Here is a 20,096-nt window from a genome sequence, read left to right on the forward strand (position 1 = left end):
TTCAAGACATGTTTTACTGAGGATTACCAGGTTGAAGTTATTTTGACAAGTGCTTTGTCTGGGTCTTGAAGAGGAAATTTATGCAAATCATGGCAGGTTTACGACTCGTGATTGGATTTAATAATCTCAGCCTTCGTGTCTCTTTTCATGATTCACACATGCTAAATGTCAGTTATGCTTATTATTACCTAATTAATTAAAATTTTCTTTGCAGGCATAAGCCAATGAGTAACACTGATTACTATAAAAATAATGAATACCTTATAATATATCACAGATAATCACACAGGGAAAAACCCCTATTTTATTCAAGATTCTTAAGTGTGAGCTTGTGTACTTCTTTCACAAATATTAAAACCTACTGCATGCTTACTGACATACTGAAAATCATGAGGGTCTGAAGTGACATAATGCACAGTTCCTTCTTAACACATGCAGTCTACATGGAAAAATTACATAAACGTGGTAAACAAGTACAGATATTTAGTTAATAATGCATAAATAATATAGAAGTGCTGAGGTGTGTGTGCTAGAAGTGTATTGAAGAGATTTGAATTTTTTTTACAAAATTCAGTTAATTGATAAAATAAAGTACAAGGAATGTTTGAATAACTAAAAGAGATTAAATAAACAAAAGAGTTCAAGTAAATCTGCTAATGTATTTTTCACACCACCTTCCAATATCTTTCCATATGCAGGCATCTTAGCAGGTGCCTCCTGTGCAACACACATCCACTCATTGTCATTATCCGGGCTTGACCTTTGTTTCCAGCTTCCCCACCTTGTCTCTCTCTTCATATTGTGTTCCTGTGGGAGCTTTTGCCTTTGCTTTGGAATCTCCTTTCCACAGAATTTAATTTGCCCTCTTTTTTGCTGCCAACTTCTGCTCACACGTCTAAGCACTGGCAACACATTTTGTAAGAATTCTTCCCAGCATGTTTTCTATGCCTGCTTTCTACTATTTTTGTTCTCTTTTGAGCCTCATCTTCTCTGTCTCTCCAGAGATGACACTGGCTGCTTCCCCTTAGAGTGTTAGCAAGAAACCCTTAACCAGTTCTCATTAGTGCATCACTGATTTTAAAGATCCATGTCTTTCCAGCTAGGATGTGAGTTCTTTGAGAGGAGGAATGCTTTCTTACTGAGCCTGTGTCAGTGCCTGAGACATAGAAAGGATTTCATGGTTTGGTAGATGAAGGAAAAGGGATCATATACGATGCTGAATGAAAAATACAGAACCCTTTCTCAAAGGGGTAGAGAAGGCAAATCACACACACACAACTACAAATTGTACTACTTCAATAATAAAAGAAACAGGTCTTTTAAAAATTAGTATTTATTTTTATTGCGAAGTCAGATACATAGAGAGGAGGAGAGACAGAGAGGAAGATCTGTCTGATGATTCGCTCCCCAAGTGACTGCAATGGCCGGAGCTGAGCTGATCTGAAGCCAGGAAACAAGAGCTTCCCTCAGGTCTCCCACATGGGTACAGATTCCCAAGGCTTTGGGCTACCTTCAACTGTTTTGTCAGGCCACAATCAGGGAACTGGATGGGAATCGGGGCTGCTGGGATTAGAACCAGAGCCCATATGGGATCCTGGTGCTTTCAAGGCAAGGACATTAGCAGCTGGGCCATAGAAATAAGTCTTAAGATAGAAAATGATGGAATGAATGTTCATTACATGATGTTGTAGATGTTAGACATCGGCTGAAACAATGGAATCCACTGTTGTTGGTTCTAGCTGAAAATGAGTTCTTCAACCTATAGAAGGTTTTGGATGCTTCAGGAAAAGTAGCAGAGCCATCACCACTTAACCTCCCATTACTACTTCCACAGAAAGTACCATGCCAGTGTACTCAGCACAGTGTGTAAGAAGTTCCATAATTACTGCTCAGGCTAGCTTGTCACTTTGTCACTTGTTTTCCAAATTGTGAACCCAATGAGATTTGTCCCTCTTATTTGTCCCTATCAGTGGGAAGCTGAGCTTAGTGAATGTTAACTCACTGGTGGATCTGAGGCCACTGACTTATACTTGGATACATAGGAGCTAGTTTTGTTATCTGGTTTGTGTAGGCTGGATTTACAGTATGGATATTATCTACATTATTTGAATGGGGCACATTTTAAATGTATTATTGCATAGAGAACATAATTAATGAGTTTCATAGTTATGGTTGCAAAAATGCAGTGATACTTTCTTCCCTCTTCCCTCTTTCCAGGGATTTTTATTTTTAAAAGTATGTTTTTAAAAATTTTTTATTTGAAAGGCAGAGTCAGAGAAGGAAAGAGAAAAAGAGAGAGACAGAAAGAGAGAGAGAGACAAGAGAATCTTCCTTTGCTGTTGACTGATTCATTCCCCAAATGCCAGCAAGGGCTTGGGCTTATCCAGGTCAGATCTAGGAACTAGAGAGTCATTCTACCTCTCCCACACAGAGAGAATGGATAGCAGGGATTTAAGCACTTGGGCTGGCATCTATTGTCTGCCAGTGTACCCATTTGCTGGAAACTGGGTCTGAAGCCAAGGCTTGACCCATTTCAAGTGTGCACATTCCCAGTGTGGTTTTAACTCATACTTTCCCTGATAATTTCTGTTAATGTCAAAGAATATTAGAGTGATGCTAAACAAAGTGAAGCAAAATCACTACAGGTCAAGGAAATGTTCTCTGAGAAGGTGTATTAAGGTTGGTACCTGAAGGATGGGAAAGAACTTGCCAGGCTAAAATCAGCGGTTAGAAGAAAATGAAGAATGTTTTCTTTATGGCAGAGAAATGCTTAGCAGTTTCCAGGAGCTGAAAGATTTCCACTGTGGCTGAAGAGTGATGAGCGATAGAGACAGGGACTCCTGGAAAGGGCAAAGACTATTCAAAACCTTGTGTGGGAGATTGAACTGTAAATGTAATATGAAGCCCTTAATGGTTAGAAGCCAGGACTTTTATGATTTGATTTATACTTCATAAAGTTTGGAGAAAAATTGGAAAAGGGTGAGAAAGGGTGATTGACAAATTGACTTATAGAGGTTGTCCAGGTGACTATGTAGTATCAAAGTAATATGGTAGAATATCCCATATAATTTGGAGGTAAAAATATCTTGACTTTATGCTAATAAATATGTATATAAATACATATATTAGTACTATATGTGTGTGTGTCTTTCTCATAGTTTATGAGAAAGACAAAAAGTTGTTTGAAACAACTTCTAAATTTTAAAACTGTTAAGAGAATATCATTTTTGGAGTAGATGACATTGATTGATTTTGAGTTTTGCTTAGGTCACTGGAGTCATACTGTTATTCATCGGCAGTTACTGGATATTTGAAATATAAATAATGGTCCTCTTATAAATCCTGCCCTGACTGGACATTTGGTACAGAGGTAAGATGCTGCTTGGGCTGTTCATATCCCATGTCAGATTGCCTTGTATGATTTCCAACTCTGGTCTGGAATGTTGCCTCCTGCAAGTATGTACCTTGAGGATAGCAGGTGATGTCTCATGTGGTTGGGTTCCTGGCATCTAAGTGGGAGGCTTAGATTGAGTTTTCTCTTCTGCTTTGGTCTGTCCTAGATTTGGATGCTATGGGTATTTTGGGAGGTGAACCATTAGGTAGGGAATCTTGCACAGTTTTTGTATTTCAAATGAGTAAATGCAATAAATGAACAGAAAGGAAGAAATTCGGCATTTCTAAGATGCCAGGAAGAAAGAGCTGGCTGTTACAACACCAAGAGTATTGTCGGCAGACAGACTGCAATTGTCAGCTCCTCCAGAGATGCCCTCAGAAAGCCACAATGTCACATTGCTTCTGAGGGCTGAGATGGGCACATCCAGTGACTGATAAGCACTAGTCATCTTATACCATCTTACAGGGACACCAAGTTCCAGACAGTTTGATTCCACTTACATGACATTCATATCACAAGACTAAGCTGTCAGAATAAAAATCTTAATATGTCTTTTTTTTTTGTATCTTAATAGTGTTCATATTTGCATTTTGCAAGGCTTGCAAAATTCTGTGCTAAGCCTGTTGATTTGTTGCTTGTAGAAATGGTTTGATATTTTTTGTCTATGTAATATCCTGTTGTATGCCTACAGTGTTGTTCATTTATCCATTCCCCCAGTTTGAGGAACCTTTTGGGTTTTGGTGATTATTGATGAAATTATTGTATATAGGTTTGTGAATGAGTATCAGCTTGATGTTTTACATGGTCAGTGTACAATTTCACTTTATAAAAGCTTCCAATGTGTTTTATAAAGTGAGGATACTATTTCTGTCTACACTAATAAGAGAATGATCTTTTTCAGTTAGCTTTAATCCTTGTCAACACTTAGTGTTGTCAGATTTTTAAAAAATGGCAATTCTAAAGGATGTGTACTAATATCTCACTATCACTTTTTAAAAAGATTTGTTTATTTGAAAGTCAGAGCTACATGGACAGGGGAAAGACACCCAGAGACCTTCTCCATCCATCAGTTTACTTCCCAGATGGCCAAAGCTGAACGGGGCTGAAATGAGTAGCGGAGCCCTATGCACTGCCATTCTTAGTCTGTGAGTGAGGAGCTGTATCTGAAGTGGAGCAGCTTGGACATGGGATGATGGTGTTGAAGATGAAAACTTGCTTCATCACAATGCCAATTCCACATTATGACCTGTGTTTTCCAATTGGCTATGAACCTGATTTCATATGCATGTTTACCAAAATGTATTTTCCTTGGTTGTGTCTATTTTGCCCAATTCTTATTGTATTGTCTACTTTTCTTAATAATCAGTTAAGTTGTGACTTTTTAAAAGTGTATTTATTTGAAAGGAAGGAGGGACGGAGGTACAGTGAGAGAAACATATCAATATTCCATATATTGTTTAATTCTCCTAGGCACCCTGACATGTAGGATTGGCACACTAAGCTATAGCTTAATTCTTTGTCCCAAAATAGCTATCCCTGAAGTATGTAATTTTGCTGATATTATCGATATTATCTCTCTGTACAAAACTCACTGTTGACAGTTTTTCATTTTAGCATTTTTAGGTTATTCCATTGCATATATTTTTTTTCTGTGAAGACGGTTATAAATTGATTTACTGTCAAGTGTGTAATGTGTCTTTTTTCTTTGAGTTCCTTCAAAATTTTCTTTGTGGTTTCAAACCATAGTCACATGTCACATTCTTTTTAAAAATTTTATTTGGTGTTCTGTGAGCTTTCTGGATACATAGTTCGGTGGCTATCAATAATTCTTGGAAAATTTCTCCAGAATGTCTTTAAATATTTATCTTTTGTTCTTTCTTGTCTCTTGACATTTTAATTAGACAAGTTCAGACTTTTACATCTGTACCACAGCTTTTGGATTCCAACTCCTGCTATTACTTTTAAAAATTCTTTTCAATTTGTGAGTAAGTATGGATAACTTTCGTTGAGATGTCTTCAAAATATTGATTCTGTCTTGAGTAGTCATGTTGATTGATTACTACCTATGGTGGTCCCAGAGTTTTGATGAAAACTTTTAATAACTGTTTTGCTGAATGTAATAATGTTTACTGCTACATTAAAAGAGATTGTCTGAGTTTCTTTTTTATACTTGCTCATGCGAAATTTGTTATATACTTTTCCTAAGCTCATAAAATAAATTGGCAATGTTGCTTCTTTTTAATGAAGCTGTTTGAATTATACTGGAGTTACTTATTCCATGAAGTACTTTCAAGATTTATTTATTTATTGAAAGGCACAGTTACAGAGAGAGAGAGGGAGGCAGGAGAGAGACAGAGAACTCCTATCAGTTTATTCATACCTCAAATGACCACAATCTTCTGGGTTTAGCTTGGCTTAAGCCAGGATCCTGGAATTCCAGCAGGGACTTCCATGTTGGTGCAGGAGCCCGCATACTTGTGCCGTCTTATGCTACCTTTCCAGAAGCATTAGCAGCCAACTGAGTTGGAAACGGAAGTGGAGCAGCCAGGTCTTGAATTTGAGCTTAGACTTGTGATGCTGGCACTGCAGGTAATAATTTTACGTGCAATGCTGCTCCCTCCATGAAGTTTTTCTTAAATCTCTCACAGCTGTTTTGTTTTGATGGACATAGAAAAGACATTCCTTTCTCCAACTTTTTATTTTTTAAAGTGCAGTATCACATAACAAACAGTTATGCTTTTTCAGATATACAATTCTGTGGTATTTAAAGTATAATTTATTGGCACTTATTGTATTCACACTACTGTACAACTCTTGATTCTCTTACCATGCAAAATATCCCATAGTAAATAAATGATCATTCCTTTGTCTCCCACAGTCCCAGTAAACTATAATCTACGCTGTTTGTCTGTTATCATATAAAAGTAATCATATAATGTGTAATTTTTTTGCAACTAACTCACTCACTTAACACTAAGTTTTAGTGGTTTATTCATACTGAAGGTTATGTGAATATCCTTACCTTTTAATGGTTGTATATCATTCCATTGCAAGTACCACAATTGGTTTAGCTATTTATTCAGGTTTGGCCATTTGGGTGATTTCTACCTTAGGGCCCTTATGAATAATGCTGTGATAAACATTTATGTGCATATTCACAAGCAGATATATATTTTATTCTCTCTTGGGCATTTATTTACTTGTGGAATTGCTGCATCATATAGTAATTCAATTTAGAACTTTTTAAGAAGTGAGCAAAACCATTTTCCCTAACAACAGTTTCATTATGTATTTCCATGAGCAATGTATAAAACTTCTGATTTGTCTACACCCCTACCAACACTTGCTTTTTCCCTTTTATAAATTATAGCCATTCTGTGGGATTGAAGTGATATCAGATTTTGGTTTTGACTTACATTTCCTGAACAGATGTATGGTATGATTTCCATTTTCTAAATATACTGACACTTTGTTTATGGACTAATATGTATGAGTCCTAAAGAACTTTCCATGTGCTCATGAGAAGAATGTGTATTCTGTGACTATAAACTAAATGTCTCTTAAGTCCATTTTCAACTTCATTGTCTTTTGTCAATTTTATGTCTGGATGATCTGTCCATTGATGACAGTGAAGTGTTGAAATCCACACTATTATGACAGTGGCTTCTATCTATCTTTAGGTCTAATAATATTTGCTGTTAAGTATTTGAGTGATCTTGTGTTGAGGGCATATACAATTATGATTGTTATATCTTCCTATCAATTATTTTATATATATAAAGAACTCTTTGGTGTATTTATGTATATTAATCTATATGTACTATTTTTGTTTATCTCTTTTATGTAGTTCTTGATTTAAATTCTGTTTTATCTGACATGATGATAGGTACACCTGCTCGTTTTGGGTTTCTGTTTCCATGGTATATAATGTCCCAGCACTTCATTTCCAGTCTATATGTATCTTTGTTGTTAAATGAGTTTCTTTTAGGAGGTATTTGATAAAGTCTTGTTTGTTTTCTCATTCACACAATTTATGTCTTTTGGCAGGGGAATCTAATCCATTTAATCCATTTACCTTCAAGGAAAGTATTGATAATTAAGAAACACAGACCATTTTGTTGATTGGTTACTGATTATACTCAGTCTGTTACTGAATTTGGTAGTGTCATTTGTCTTGCTAACTTTATTCCTAGTATAGGAATCCTTTTGAATTTTTAAAATATTTGTCTGATGGTGGTGAATTCTCTTACTTCTTGCATATCTGGGAAATGGCTTATTTGTCCCTCACTTTTAAAAGATAGCTGCATTGGCTATAGTATTCTTAACTTGAATGTATCATCCCACTCTAGTTCTCTGTGTTTTTTTTTTTTTCTGCTACTCTTCCCCTTTGGAAATCTCTAATATAAATGGTTGGTTGATTATGGTAACCTGTTTTCATGAAGCTTTTTTCACTTTTTCAAATTATTTCTATTGTTGTTTAATTGGGCTATTTCAAAATTTCTATTTAATTCTTTTTAAAGATTTTTAAAGATTTCTACCTTCTTAATGAATTTTCCATTCATGTCATCTCTAGATTTATTCATTTCTTTTTTTGTTAGATTTATATATTTATTTATTTATTTTTAATGGAAAGGCAGATGTACAGAGAAAAGAAGAGACAGAGAGGAAGATCTTCTGTTCAATGATTCACTCCCCAAGTAGCCGCAACAGCCAGTGCTGCGCCGATCCGAAGCCAGGAGCCAGAAACTTCTTTCCGGGTCTCCCACACCGGTACAGGGTCCCGATGCTCTGGGCTGTCCTCAACTGCTTCCCAAACCACAAGCAGGGAGCTGGATGGGAATTGGAGCTGCCACGATTGGAACTGGTGCCCATATGGGATCCCGGGGCCTTCAAGGTGAGGACCTTAACCGCTATGCTATTGGTGTCAGGCCTGATTTACTCATTACTTTAAGCTGTGTGTATGTACTCACTCACATAATATTAAATTTACTTAGAATCGTTGTTTGGACTTCTCATTTTAGCATTTCTTAGATTTCCTTCAGATTAGGATCTTTATCTGGATAACTTTGGGGTTTTTGTTTGTTTGTTTTGAGGTTTCGTGCTACCTCCTTAATGCTTCCTTGACTCCACACTGACATCTGCGCATCTGGTGTAACAGTCCCTTCTTAGTAAAGAGTAAGTTTTATTGGAAAAGTTTTTATGGTTAAGATGGAATGCAGGTTATCACTTGGCTTATTGCTTTGGCTTTGGTTCTGAGTAAGCCTCGAACTGTGATCTCTGAGTGAGTTCTTTTGTATTAATAAATGACAGCTGTATCTATAAGCCTTGGCAATCTAGGCCGCAGCAGCTGATAGGTACAGCAGTGTGATTTGAGATGACTGGGCTTTGGAATAAACGGGCCATCCACTTATCCCACTGGCAAGCCTGAGTAGCAGCAGTATCCCCTATTCCCAAGACTACTACAAAATACACAAAAGGTCTGGCACAGACAGGTAAGGATCCAGGGAGGTGGATTGCAAATAGGTTCTTCCCTAGGTCTCACCATGTGGATTCCAGTGGATTTAAAGAAATTAATGTTGATTGTTTTGGTCCTGGTGTTTTAGGGTAGAGTGAGGGTTGGTCATAACCCAGGTCTCTTAAGTTGAAAGCCAGTGTTGGCGAATAGTAGTAATCTGTCTGAATCTGACAATGTGGAAGGAGTGCTCCAGGTACCAGGAATGAGTGTGAATTGCCCCAAAGATTATACTTCTACCTCTAAAAGGCAAGATTATACCAGTCCTAGTTTTAAAAGTCTCATGTACTTCAATCTCTTTAAAATAAAATTTATCATACATTCTGGTTTTTCTATTTCATTATTCTTTGCTCAGTTGTATGTTATTTATTTTCGTTTCCATTCTTATTTCTTCATACAGTGTTTTAACTTGAATCTGCAATTCATGTTGTCATATATTTCTGTTTAACAATAAATATATTTCAAGGCTCAAAATTTGTATGTACTTAAACAAGTAGCAGCATGGTATTTTTATATACAGTATCTTTTATAGTACATCTAATTACTTTATCCTTTGCAATATTATTCCTTCCTTAGTCCATGAGTTTCTTAACATTGCGATTCTTAGTAAACGAACATAAGCTGTGAAAACATATGTTTAGCCATTGATTCTACTACTAATTTATTTTAATTGGTTTCAGAGAATGTAGTCTGTATTAAGCCACAACTTCAACAGTTGTTGACACATTCCTTAAGATCTAGTTTGCAGTAAATTTGGGGAAATAGTCAATGTTGAAAAGAGTACATGTTCTCTATTGATTGGGTGTTTTAGTCAGTTAAATTTAATGTATTTTGACCTTCTAAAATTCCGTAGTTTTATTTGCCTTTCTGAAAATTTTTGATATATCAATTTTTGACTAAAAATCCACAGTGATTTTAGATTTTTTAATGATTTTATTTACTTTAAAGTCAGTTATAAGGACCAGCATGGTGACCTAGCAGCTAAAGTCCTCACCTTCGGCACTGGTTCTAATCCTGGCAGTCCTGTTTCCCATCCAGCTCCCTTCTTGTGGCCTGAGAAAGCAGTCAAGGACAGCCCAAAGCCTTGGAACTTGCTCCTGCATGACAGACCCAGAAGAAGCTCCAGGCTCCTTGCTTCAGATTGGCTCAGCTCTGGCCATTGTGGCCACTTGGGGTATGAGTCAGCAGACAAAAGATCTTTCTCTTTGTCTCTCCTCCTCTCTGTATATCTGACTTTCTGATAAAAAATAGATAAATCTTTAAAAAAAGAAAGTCAGTTATATATATATATGAATATATATTTATACTTGCTTATATGTATAAATATATTTGTATTTCTATATATTTATATAAAACTGTGCCTGTGACTTTGGTATCCTTATGGGTTTAAATTCCAGCCATTCTACTTCTAATCCAGCTCTCTAATGACCTGCAAAAGCAGGACAAGACGACCAGTGTGCTTGGACCTGTGTACCACCTTGAGTGACCTGGATGAAGATCTTAACCCCTGACTTTGGCCTGGCCATGGCTGTTGCAGTCAAATGGGAAGTGAACTACCAGATGTATAAAAATCTCTCTGTCTCTCTTTCGTCTTTCTGTCTTTCTGCTCCTCCAACCCTCATCAGTTTTTCTCTTTATCTATGATTGTATCATATGATATATAATTTTTATTATGTTTCATCATTGTGATCATCAATGATAATTTTGACCTTCGCCTTCTTTATGAGTTGACTTTTCTTATTAATTTTTTTCTCAACTTTTAAATGAATCCTAATGAAATATCCCTAATGGTAGTTAGTAGAATGGTAAAGATAAACACTCTAACCTTGTATTTTCTGAAACTGCCTCTGTTTTGACTTTATGACTGAAGGTAAACTGAAGTCTACAGCTAATTCCATTTTTTTTCTGTCACTCCAATTAGACATGTGTCCAAGCTTCTACATCTTTCCTTCACATGTTTTAGCAACTAATTTAACTTTGAAAATCTTCATTTCCATGGCACATTCTGGCTGAATTCGTCAGTATAACCAGCATTTTGCCAATTCTCTGGTTGTGTTCAATCTAAAATCTACTATGCTTATGAAGATTTTTTTTTTCATTTTAAAGGCATCTATCTCATCAATTTTCATTTAATCAGATTATTTTGTAGTATTGTTTTATCCAGTGTGAATCTGTTGATTTTTGTTTTGGGTTTAGATTTCTTTATTTTTGTAAAATCTTCAAGTATTTTATAATTTTTTATTTACAATTCCTTTTTAAGCGAAAACCTTTTCTGGCTTTATAGTAGCTTTCCCGTTTCTCCACCTGACTTCCTGGACTCCTGACTCAGAAATAGGTTTTATAATGGCATTCTGACATTTCTGTGGTTAGAATTACAATAAAATGTTCAACTTTGTTGTGTGTCTATGTTGCTAGTGATCTGTCGACCTGTCACTATTTGAGCTGCGGCCCTAAGCTGCTTTTGAACATTCTTTTCAGCCTCCTTTTACAAGTAGAGCAACCCCTCCCTAGTTCTTGGCTTCAAATAGTAAACCTGGCTCAGATCTTTTATAATTTTGTATGGAACACATTTTGTTCCTGTACCTTACAGGGCCAAATGCCTCATTCCTTGTGTTTGCTTCCAATCACAGGTTCCAGCAGACCTTTGGCTTTTGGTACATTCTGTTTCTGATCAGCACAGATGTTTATTTATTTTTTTAAATTTGTGTCATCTAGATATAAACACAATTTTTAAAATACAAATTTACACATCATGATGTATATTTATATGTATATAAGCAGGTATATACATCTGAATATATACAAATGTATACTTTAAATAAGTAAGTATATCTATTTTAAAATATCTCATTTAATGTATTGGCATAAAGAATTTTATAATGCACTAGCTTAGATCTTAACCTGAGTTTCATTTATTAACAAAAATTTGGCATAAGGTGAAACATGCCAAATAAAAAACTAGAAAACTGACTGTATACTCATGAGTTAATCCCGAATATTATTATGTTTCCATTAGAATTTTTAAAAGGGTTATACATAGCACCAATGATTAGCTTAAACTATGACAGGAGATTAATTCATTTTCCCTCTTTTTGAAGACAACCTCTACGTTGGGTTTTGTGTGTCCATCAATTTTATATCTTTATGTAAAAAAAAGTTTTCATCTTATTTAATGAAGAAATAAAATTTTATTTTCTGTTTCCAAATGTGCTTCTATAGTATCATACTCTGTTGACTCACTTTTGTTCTTCTCACTTAATTTTATTTTTCTGGACTCTATTCCTATGATTTTTATAAGTTTAATGCATTTGAATTCTTTATGCCATTCAACAATATATATGACATATGTGTTATTATATAACTTGTATTGTCTTAGAAACATTTTATTACTAACCCATAGCTACAATTACTATTCTTATACTGGCCTTTTGATATAGAAAACTGTAGCTATCTGGAATGTGTATCTTAAAGTGGAATATTTAGATTGTAGGGTTTGCAGGGGGTTTCAAATATCGGCACAAAATGGAAGTTTATTTTGGTGCAAAAGTATTTTACATGAATTTTTCATTCCATTCACTTTCTGTGAATATTTTGAAGACACATTTTACGAATTTTTATTATTTAATGAATTTTCCTCTCCCAAATAATAAAAATTCATCCTCTTACTAGGAGTTTCCCGGTGTTTTCTCTGTTTCTATGTTGTCAAACATTCAATGAATTGTCAGAGTTATTATAAAAAAATTATTTACTTTTGCTTGCATTTCTCTTATTATATTTGAACATACCATTCCTTTTTTTGTAATGTTTATGGTCCATTTGGATTTCTTCTTCTGTGAATTATTCCTTGGTATTCTTTGCCCAAAATTTCTGTTGGACAATTTACTTTTTCTGATTCTTGCACTCCTTATTTTTTCATAAAGAAATGATGGATGGACCTTCTTTTGTGGAGTAAGATCTATTTTTATTTTAAGAGAGGGTTACAGAAAGAAATACTCTCTCTCTTACACACACACACAAATACAGACATATGAACACCAAAAGGAGATGAAAGATCTTTCAACCTTTGGCTCACTCCCACACAGGCTGCAGCTGGGCCAATCTGAAGCTATGAGACTGTGGCTGCTTCTGGGTCTCCCCATGGCATGCAGGATCCCAAGGACTTGGGCTATCTTGCTGCTTTCCCAGATTCATTAGGAAGGATCTGGATCCAAAATACAGCAGTCAAGATTCAAACATCCTTGTGGGTTACTGGCACCACAGGTTTTAATCATTAGGGTGCAGCACTGGCCATTAGATTTTGTTTTAGAAATCTTTGTTTCTTTTATTTTAAGATTATTTATTTGTTTATTTCAAAGGCAGAGTGACTGAGAGCGAGATCTACCCACTGACTCAAATATCCTCCCTTCTTTAGAAACCTTAGAGAGTTGACAACAAGAGTAATTAATTCATCAGATGTCGTATTTGTGGTATTACATTTCAGGACATTTGTATGAAAATTTCCTGCCTTAACAAAGCTGGCACAATGGCTCAAGTTTCCAGACACCTGTTCATGTGCTGGCTGCTCCATTAGAAACCCAGCTCCACGTTGAGGGCCTAAAAATAACTGTGGAGCATGTTCCCTATCCCCAAGTGGAAAACCCAGACAGAGTTCCTGAATCCATGTTTTGGACCTGCTAGGCTCAGGGTATTCTGTCATTTGGTGAGTGAATCAGAGGATGGAAGACCTCTCTCTCTCCCTCTCCCTCTTTTCACTGTCTCTACACCCTCTCTGTAACTCTTACTTTCAAGAAAAACAAATACATCTTACCAAAAAAATTCAGGCCAGAAAATCAACTCACAGGATTGATGGATGATTTGGACAAGGACATGGTGGTAACATGAGGGAAAGAAAGTGCGAGGTTTGCAGTCTTGGAGAATGAGATGGAGACAGAACACAAACATACCTCTGATGGAGGAGAGGGGCTAGGAAGATGAATGTATAAATGATCCCTAGTTGTACTCTATTCCTGTCTGCTGTGCCATGTTCTTAGTTTACCCTTCCACTGCACATAGTTTGGTATACTTCGGGTAAAAACCACTAATGCTGTAGTGGTCTCTCCTTTTAGGGAAACCCAAAATAAAATAAAACCCGTTTATTCACCACAGGGTATTGTGCCTGAAACATATTGTTCATTTGACAAATGATGATGCTGAGGTGAAACATAATGAGAGGAAGAACAGGAGAAACGAGAGAAGTTTTAATATCACCAAATATCTTTGCTTATCTTTGTGTTTATATAGTACCTGTTTGTAGAAGGGACCCATAAAGGTCAAATATTTGAGTGGTGGACGAGGAGAAGAAATAAATTAAGACTCTAATCCTTTAGTGCCCATGAATCAGATAATATGTACTGTTTTAATGTGGGAGATTTATAGCACAAGAGTATAAACATATTACACATTCTTTAGAAAAAATGCATTCACAAAACTGACATCATTTTTATTTAAGTGGAATAATCCATACTGTGCTATCAGCCATGATTCAACTTTTGTGTTTGGGTTTGTCATAAACTATGATTCGAAACAAGTCATGTAATATTTTTGGTGTTAGATTTCTTGTTTAGAAGTAAGAAATGTTACATGCAAAATTTTGAATATTTCTTCTTGTGACAAATTTTTTCACTCTTACTGAAGATGATCTTATTATACCAAATGAGTTTTGATTTTTTTTTTTTTTGCTATGGGCATTTGACACAGCAATTAAAATGCTACTTCAGACACTCATTTTTCTAACAGTGTCTACATTTGTGTCCAGCCTGTCTTCCAATCCCTGTTTCTTGCTAATGCACATCCTGGGAGGCAGCAGAAAGTTGTTCAAGAACTTGGGTTCCTCCTGCTTCCCTGAGACACATACACCGACTTCCTGGATCCTGGTTTTTGCCTGTCTGAAACCTGGGTGTGGCAAGCATCTCTGAAAAGAAATAATAAATAAAAGAAAATTATCTTACAAAAACTGATTGTTACAAACATTGGAAGACAAAATTAGTGACATCTAGAGACAAGGGCCTCAGTGTGTTTGGAGACACTGAATGTCTGCCATTAACACTAACTTGTTCAGCGTCTTTTAAAATTTCCTCCTCCAGATACACTCCCACTTTTTAACTGTCCTTCATAACACTTCTTTAAAGATTCATCTATTTTCCGGGTTTCTAAGCTCTCCAATTTCCCACCTCTTCTAAAAAAGAAAACACTCTAGTTAAGCAAGCTGTTTTCAAGTTCACCAGTATAAATAATTTCTGCACTAATAGATGTGGTGTTCAGTTTCCAGGCCTGTCATGTTAATTTTTAATACTTCTTGTTTACTTTGGTCATTTGGTGTTCAGGTCCAAATACATACTTTTCTTTCCTACCTTATTGGTTATATCTTACTGGCTTTCTCTTCTGACCACCTGTTTTTTTTTTTAAGATACATTTATATATTTTGAAAAGCAAAATTGCAGAGAGTGAGATAGAGAGGAGAGAGATCGTCCACCTACTCATTCACTCCCCAATTTGCCATAACAGCTGGAGCTGGGCCAAATTAAATCAGGAGCCAGAAGCTTCTGGGCTTCCTATGTAGGTGCAGAATCTAAGATCTGGGTCAGTCCTCCAGGCACATTAGATGGGAACAGGATAGGAAGTGCAGCAGCCAGGATAAGAGCAGGTGCATGTAAGAGCTATCAGTGCTGCACATGGCGGCTTTACCATTTAGACCACAGTTGGTCACACTCACGACTTCTTAAAACTAGAGTAGTTAATGTGTGTCTCTGGTTCTCTCCTCTTCTCCATTTACAGTGATGATGTAAGCTCATCCAATGCCATGTCTTCAAACATCATCCATATGTTGAAAACTTCAAAATTCAAGGCTCCAGACCAGTGTTCACTTTAGAACTCCAGATCACTTTACATCTCCCACCTGCCATCTCTAAATGGAAGCCTAATGAACATCTCAACCCAACACAGCTAATACTGAACCCTTATTTTTCTCCGTTATGTCTGGCTTATCTGTAGCTTGTGCCATTTTAGTTAATAACAGCTTTTAAATTGTTTAGATTAAAATATTTTAATCATCCTTGAGCCCTCTCCTTCTCACATATTTTGCAGCCATCTCTCAGGAAATTCTATTGACATATGCTTAAAAATCAATTGAATCGATCTGTTTCTTACCACCTTGCTTTTTTTCATCTCTGTGGTTTCAGCTGTTATCTCTCATCTGCCTAGCCACAATGACTAACTGATTTGTTTCTTGATAGTTCATTACTCACACTGAGTTTAAGGGTATCTTTCGAAAGCATAGGACATAGCACTGTTTGCTAACTCAGACTGCACTGAAATCATTGTCTTACCAGGCACCTGCATGAGTTTCCTTGTTCCCCTACATTCTTGTGAGCCTGTTGTCCTCTTGAACTGGGCTTTCTGTGACAGCCATTCTGGGCCTCTAATTCCAGCAGATCAGCATGTTCACAGTTTTGGAAACTTGCCATAACCTTTTCTTCGCTTAGAATGCTTTCTCCAAAATGACTTTATGTGTAACATTTACATCCCGTAATGTCAGCTTCACAACAAATACCCAAATTGTATTTTATCTCTTCATCTTGGCAGATCTTATACCACTTAATCTGGCTTGCGTCTTTGTTTCCTACATAGCTCTGACAATTTTCTGATAGTTAATTGCTCACTCGTTGCTTTCTTATATACTATGTAATTTATATATATTACTAAAGTATTTCTTATGGGTTAATCGTGTATTTTCTGACTCTAGTATATAAAAAACCCAGGTTTTTATAGGCAATGAATAAGTTTTGTCAAAAAATAAGTGATATTTACAATAGATACAATGTTTTCTTTTTTTAAGACTTTATTTTTATTGGAAAGTCAGATATACAAAGAGGAGGAGAGGCAGAGAGGAAGATCCTCCTTCCGGTGACTCTCTATCCAGGTGGCTGCAATGGCCAGAGCTGAGCCAATCCGAAGCCAGGAGCCAGGAGCCTCTTCCATGTCTCCTACTTGGGTGCAGGGTTCCAAGACTTTGGGCCAACCTTGATTGCTATGCCAGGCCACAGTCAGGGAGCTGGATGGGAAGCAAGGCTGCCAGGATGAGAACCAGTGCCCACATAGGATCCAGCATGTTCAAGGCGAGAACTTTGGCCGCTAGGTCACCATGCCATGCCTAATATAATGGTTTCTTTCTTTTCTTTCTTTCTTTCTTTCTTTTTTTTTTTTTAAATTCCCCTTCCTTTCTCCAGCTTCATTGGAATAGTTTAAAATTACATTTCTATTTTCTAGGACTTCAGTTGTTTTTTCCATCTGATTTTTTTTTTTTTTAAAAAGACTTATTTATTGAAAAGTCAAATATACAGAGAGGAGGAGAGGCAGAAAAGATCTTCCATCCGATGATTCACTCCCTAAGTGAGTGCAATGGCTGATGCTATGCTGATCCGAAGCCAGGAGCCAGAAACTTCTTCTGGGTCTCCCACACGGGTTCAGGGTCCCAAGGCTATGGGCCATCCTCGACTGCCCTCCCAGGCCACAAGCAGGGAGCTGGATGGGAAGTGGAGCTGCCGGGATTAGAACCAGCGCCCATATGGGAATCCCGGCATATTCAAGGCAAGGACTTTATCTGCTAGGCCACGCCGCCAGGTCCTCCATCTGACTTTTAAAAATTGATTACAGCAAACGAAGCACAGTTGTCTAAGTGATACAGTATACAAAAATAAAATCTTGATTTCTGCGAAAACACATTTCTCTGAAATTGCTGAATAGCTCCAAGTACTCTGGGTTTTAGAAGTCTTTGCGAACGTGTGTCCGCTACCTGTGCCGTCAGCATCTGCATGTGCAGCATCAACACTGTGATGAAGTGGTTTAGGCTTTGATCTCGATTTCTCTGACATAGCCACCAACATGCATGTTTATCTTTATTTTGTCTACTACCACTCAACTGTATGTCCTATGAGGGCCTGATACAAATGTTACTTGATGATATTTACTAGCTACTGAGGTCAGATGATCCAAGGCCATCATTATGCTAAAATTAAAGTTATTTATGGAAGTTCATAAGCACTTCCAGAATTGGTTTTACCTCCTACCTGGGAAGCCCAGCACGGGCCTACTGGGCGGACTCCTTCTTCCCCTTCGTCAGTCCCTATTCACCAGTGGCATGGAAAGGGGGTTCTTTAACAAAGCTTTATGCATAACACCTCTACCAAACTAAACATAAACTTGTTTTATAGCTAAATGCAGAAAGTTTTTTTTTTTTTTCACCCCTTTCCTCCTCGCTGGTCTGAAGGGAACCTGTCTCTGCCAACCTTTGGCCAGTGAAGAGGATTAAGAGAAACTAATACAACCATCAATCAGAAAAAGGAAGGGCGACAAAGGAAAATAATTAGGCCGTGGCCTCGACCATGCATTTCTGGGCAAGGTGCCCCTACTCGCAACAGCGGTAACAGTTGACTTACTGGTCTTGCTGCAGTTGATGGCTACATTTCCAGTGTCACCACACCTATAGCACTTCACCTTGGTGCAATCTTTCTGAATGTGTCCAAATCCTCCACACGAATAGCACTTCTGTTCATGGGCGTGGTAACAGTCACGAGCCAGGTGGCCCGGTTTGCCGCAGTTGTAGCATCACTGCTCCTGCTCTCTCTTGGGTTCTTTGTAGTCCTTGGCGATGTAGCCACCTCTACCGCAGTCATAGCAGGCTCATCTTCCTGAAGATCACAGTCCTTGGCAAGGTGGGTAGACTCACCACAGCGTTAACAGATGTCTGGAAGAGACGAGGAAACAAACTGGAAACCTCTGCCATGGCGTCTCATTCCATGACCACGGCCTCCTCCAGTAGGGCATTCCTGGGCCCAGTGGCCAGATCGTCCACACTTGAAGCACCCGTTGTTACTCATAGCTGCGGTTGGATCTTTGAAATAATCAGGTGTCAGAGGGAGTCCGGCAGTGGAGACTCAGACGCATTCCCCAGAGGGCGGCTCTCCAGGCAGTGGCTGTTTATTTTCAGGGTCCTTGTCTGAGCCACTCGCGGGTCTGCGATATAATGGTTTCTAACATCTAAAACAATTTCTGAAAGAAATAGAGCTTTCATAATGACCGTAAGATAAGAGAATTTCCTCACTGATGCTTACTTCAAATTAATCTAATCAGCTATCTATAATTTTTGCTGATTATCTGTGAATACTATAAACTATCCTCGCAGTACAATTGTTTGTACCATTGATGTATTCTTGTTATTCAGTAGACTATTTTTATCATATGTACAATTTTATGACACAAATAATTTAACAAATGCTAGATTATTTACATATAAATTGTCTTATAGGCATTTCTTCTAAGGCATATATTATTTTTAAAAGAAATTAATAAACTAATGCTTAAATAATATTAACGTTCATTTTATGATATTCAATTTACTGAAATGCACAAAACTGAAATTCTAAAGATGATTTCTAGTGAGTTAAAGACCTATGTGTGAATGAAAATACATGAATGTGTGTGTATAGTGTGTACATGATTGTGTGAAAGCTCAGAGAAGTTTTTCAGTGCATTTTTGAATTATTGGCTAAGGATGCAAATAAAGCAATGTATGAAAGCCAAGATAGAAAACAAAGAGGGCACATAAAAGATTAGAACCTGGATTTAAGAGGAGATAGCATTCTGATCAGAGGAGCATTTTAAGGAGAAATGCACAGTCTGGTTAGACAGACTTTACACAACCAAGAGAGCAAACCATGAGAACTGGATCTATATTTATCATTTCCTGACATGGGCACTGTTTCCCTATATGTGGATCCCCAAGGAATGAAAGCTCTTTGTGACCATACTGAGTGAATTTGCAGAGTAGCAAGTGTTCATGCTAGCCTCACTTGATTCCTTTTTTGGAATTTGGCATATATAAGAACGCTGCTCTATAGAAAACAATAGATGACAAAGTCAATGCACACTCTTGTCAAGCTGTTAAGCCACCAGCTCGTTTTTTAAAATGGTCATTTTATGATGTTAATGTAAAGCATGGAACTGATTTATTTTAACACTTAAGTTACACTTAGTGTGCCAGGTCAGACTATAGCTGCACTTAGTTAAACTGAGTGCACTGATTTATACCACCAGACCTAAAAGAGCAAACTGAAAGCAAAAGTTACAGCCAGTCAGACACACTGTTGCAAGAGG

The 20,096-nt window shown here is 37.0% G+C and overlaps 1 pseudogene; it reads right to left on the reverse strand.

Annotated features, from left to right (window-relative positions):
* Positions 1 to 18,226: 18,226 nt before the first annotated feature.
* LOC121156852 lies at positions 18,227 to 18,820 on the reverse strand (annotated as a pseudogene).
* Between the last annotated feature and the right edge of the window lie 1,276 nt (positions 18,821 to 20,096).

This window comes from Ochotona curzoniae, unplaced genomic scaffold, assembly GCF_017591425.1.
Source record: "Ochotona curzoniae isolate NIBS_2020 unplaced genomic scaffold, NIBS_Ocur_1.0 contig_3498, whole genome shotgun sequence".
Lineage (NCBI taxonomy): Eukaryota > Metazoa > Chordata > Mammalia > Lagomorpha > Ochotonidae > Ochotona > Ochotona curzoniae.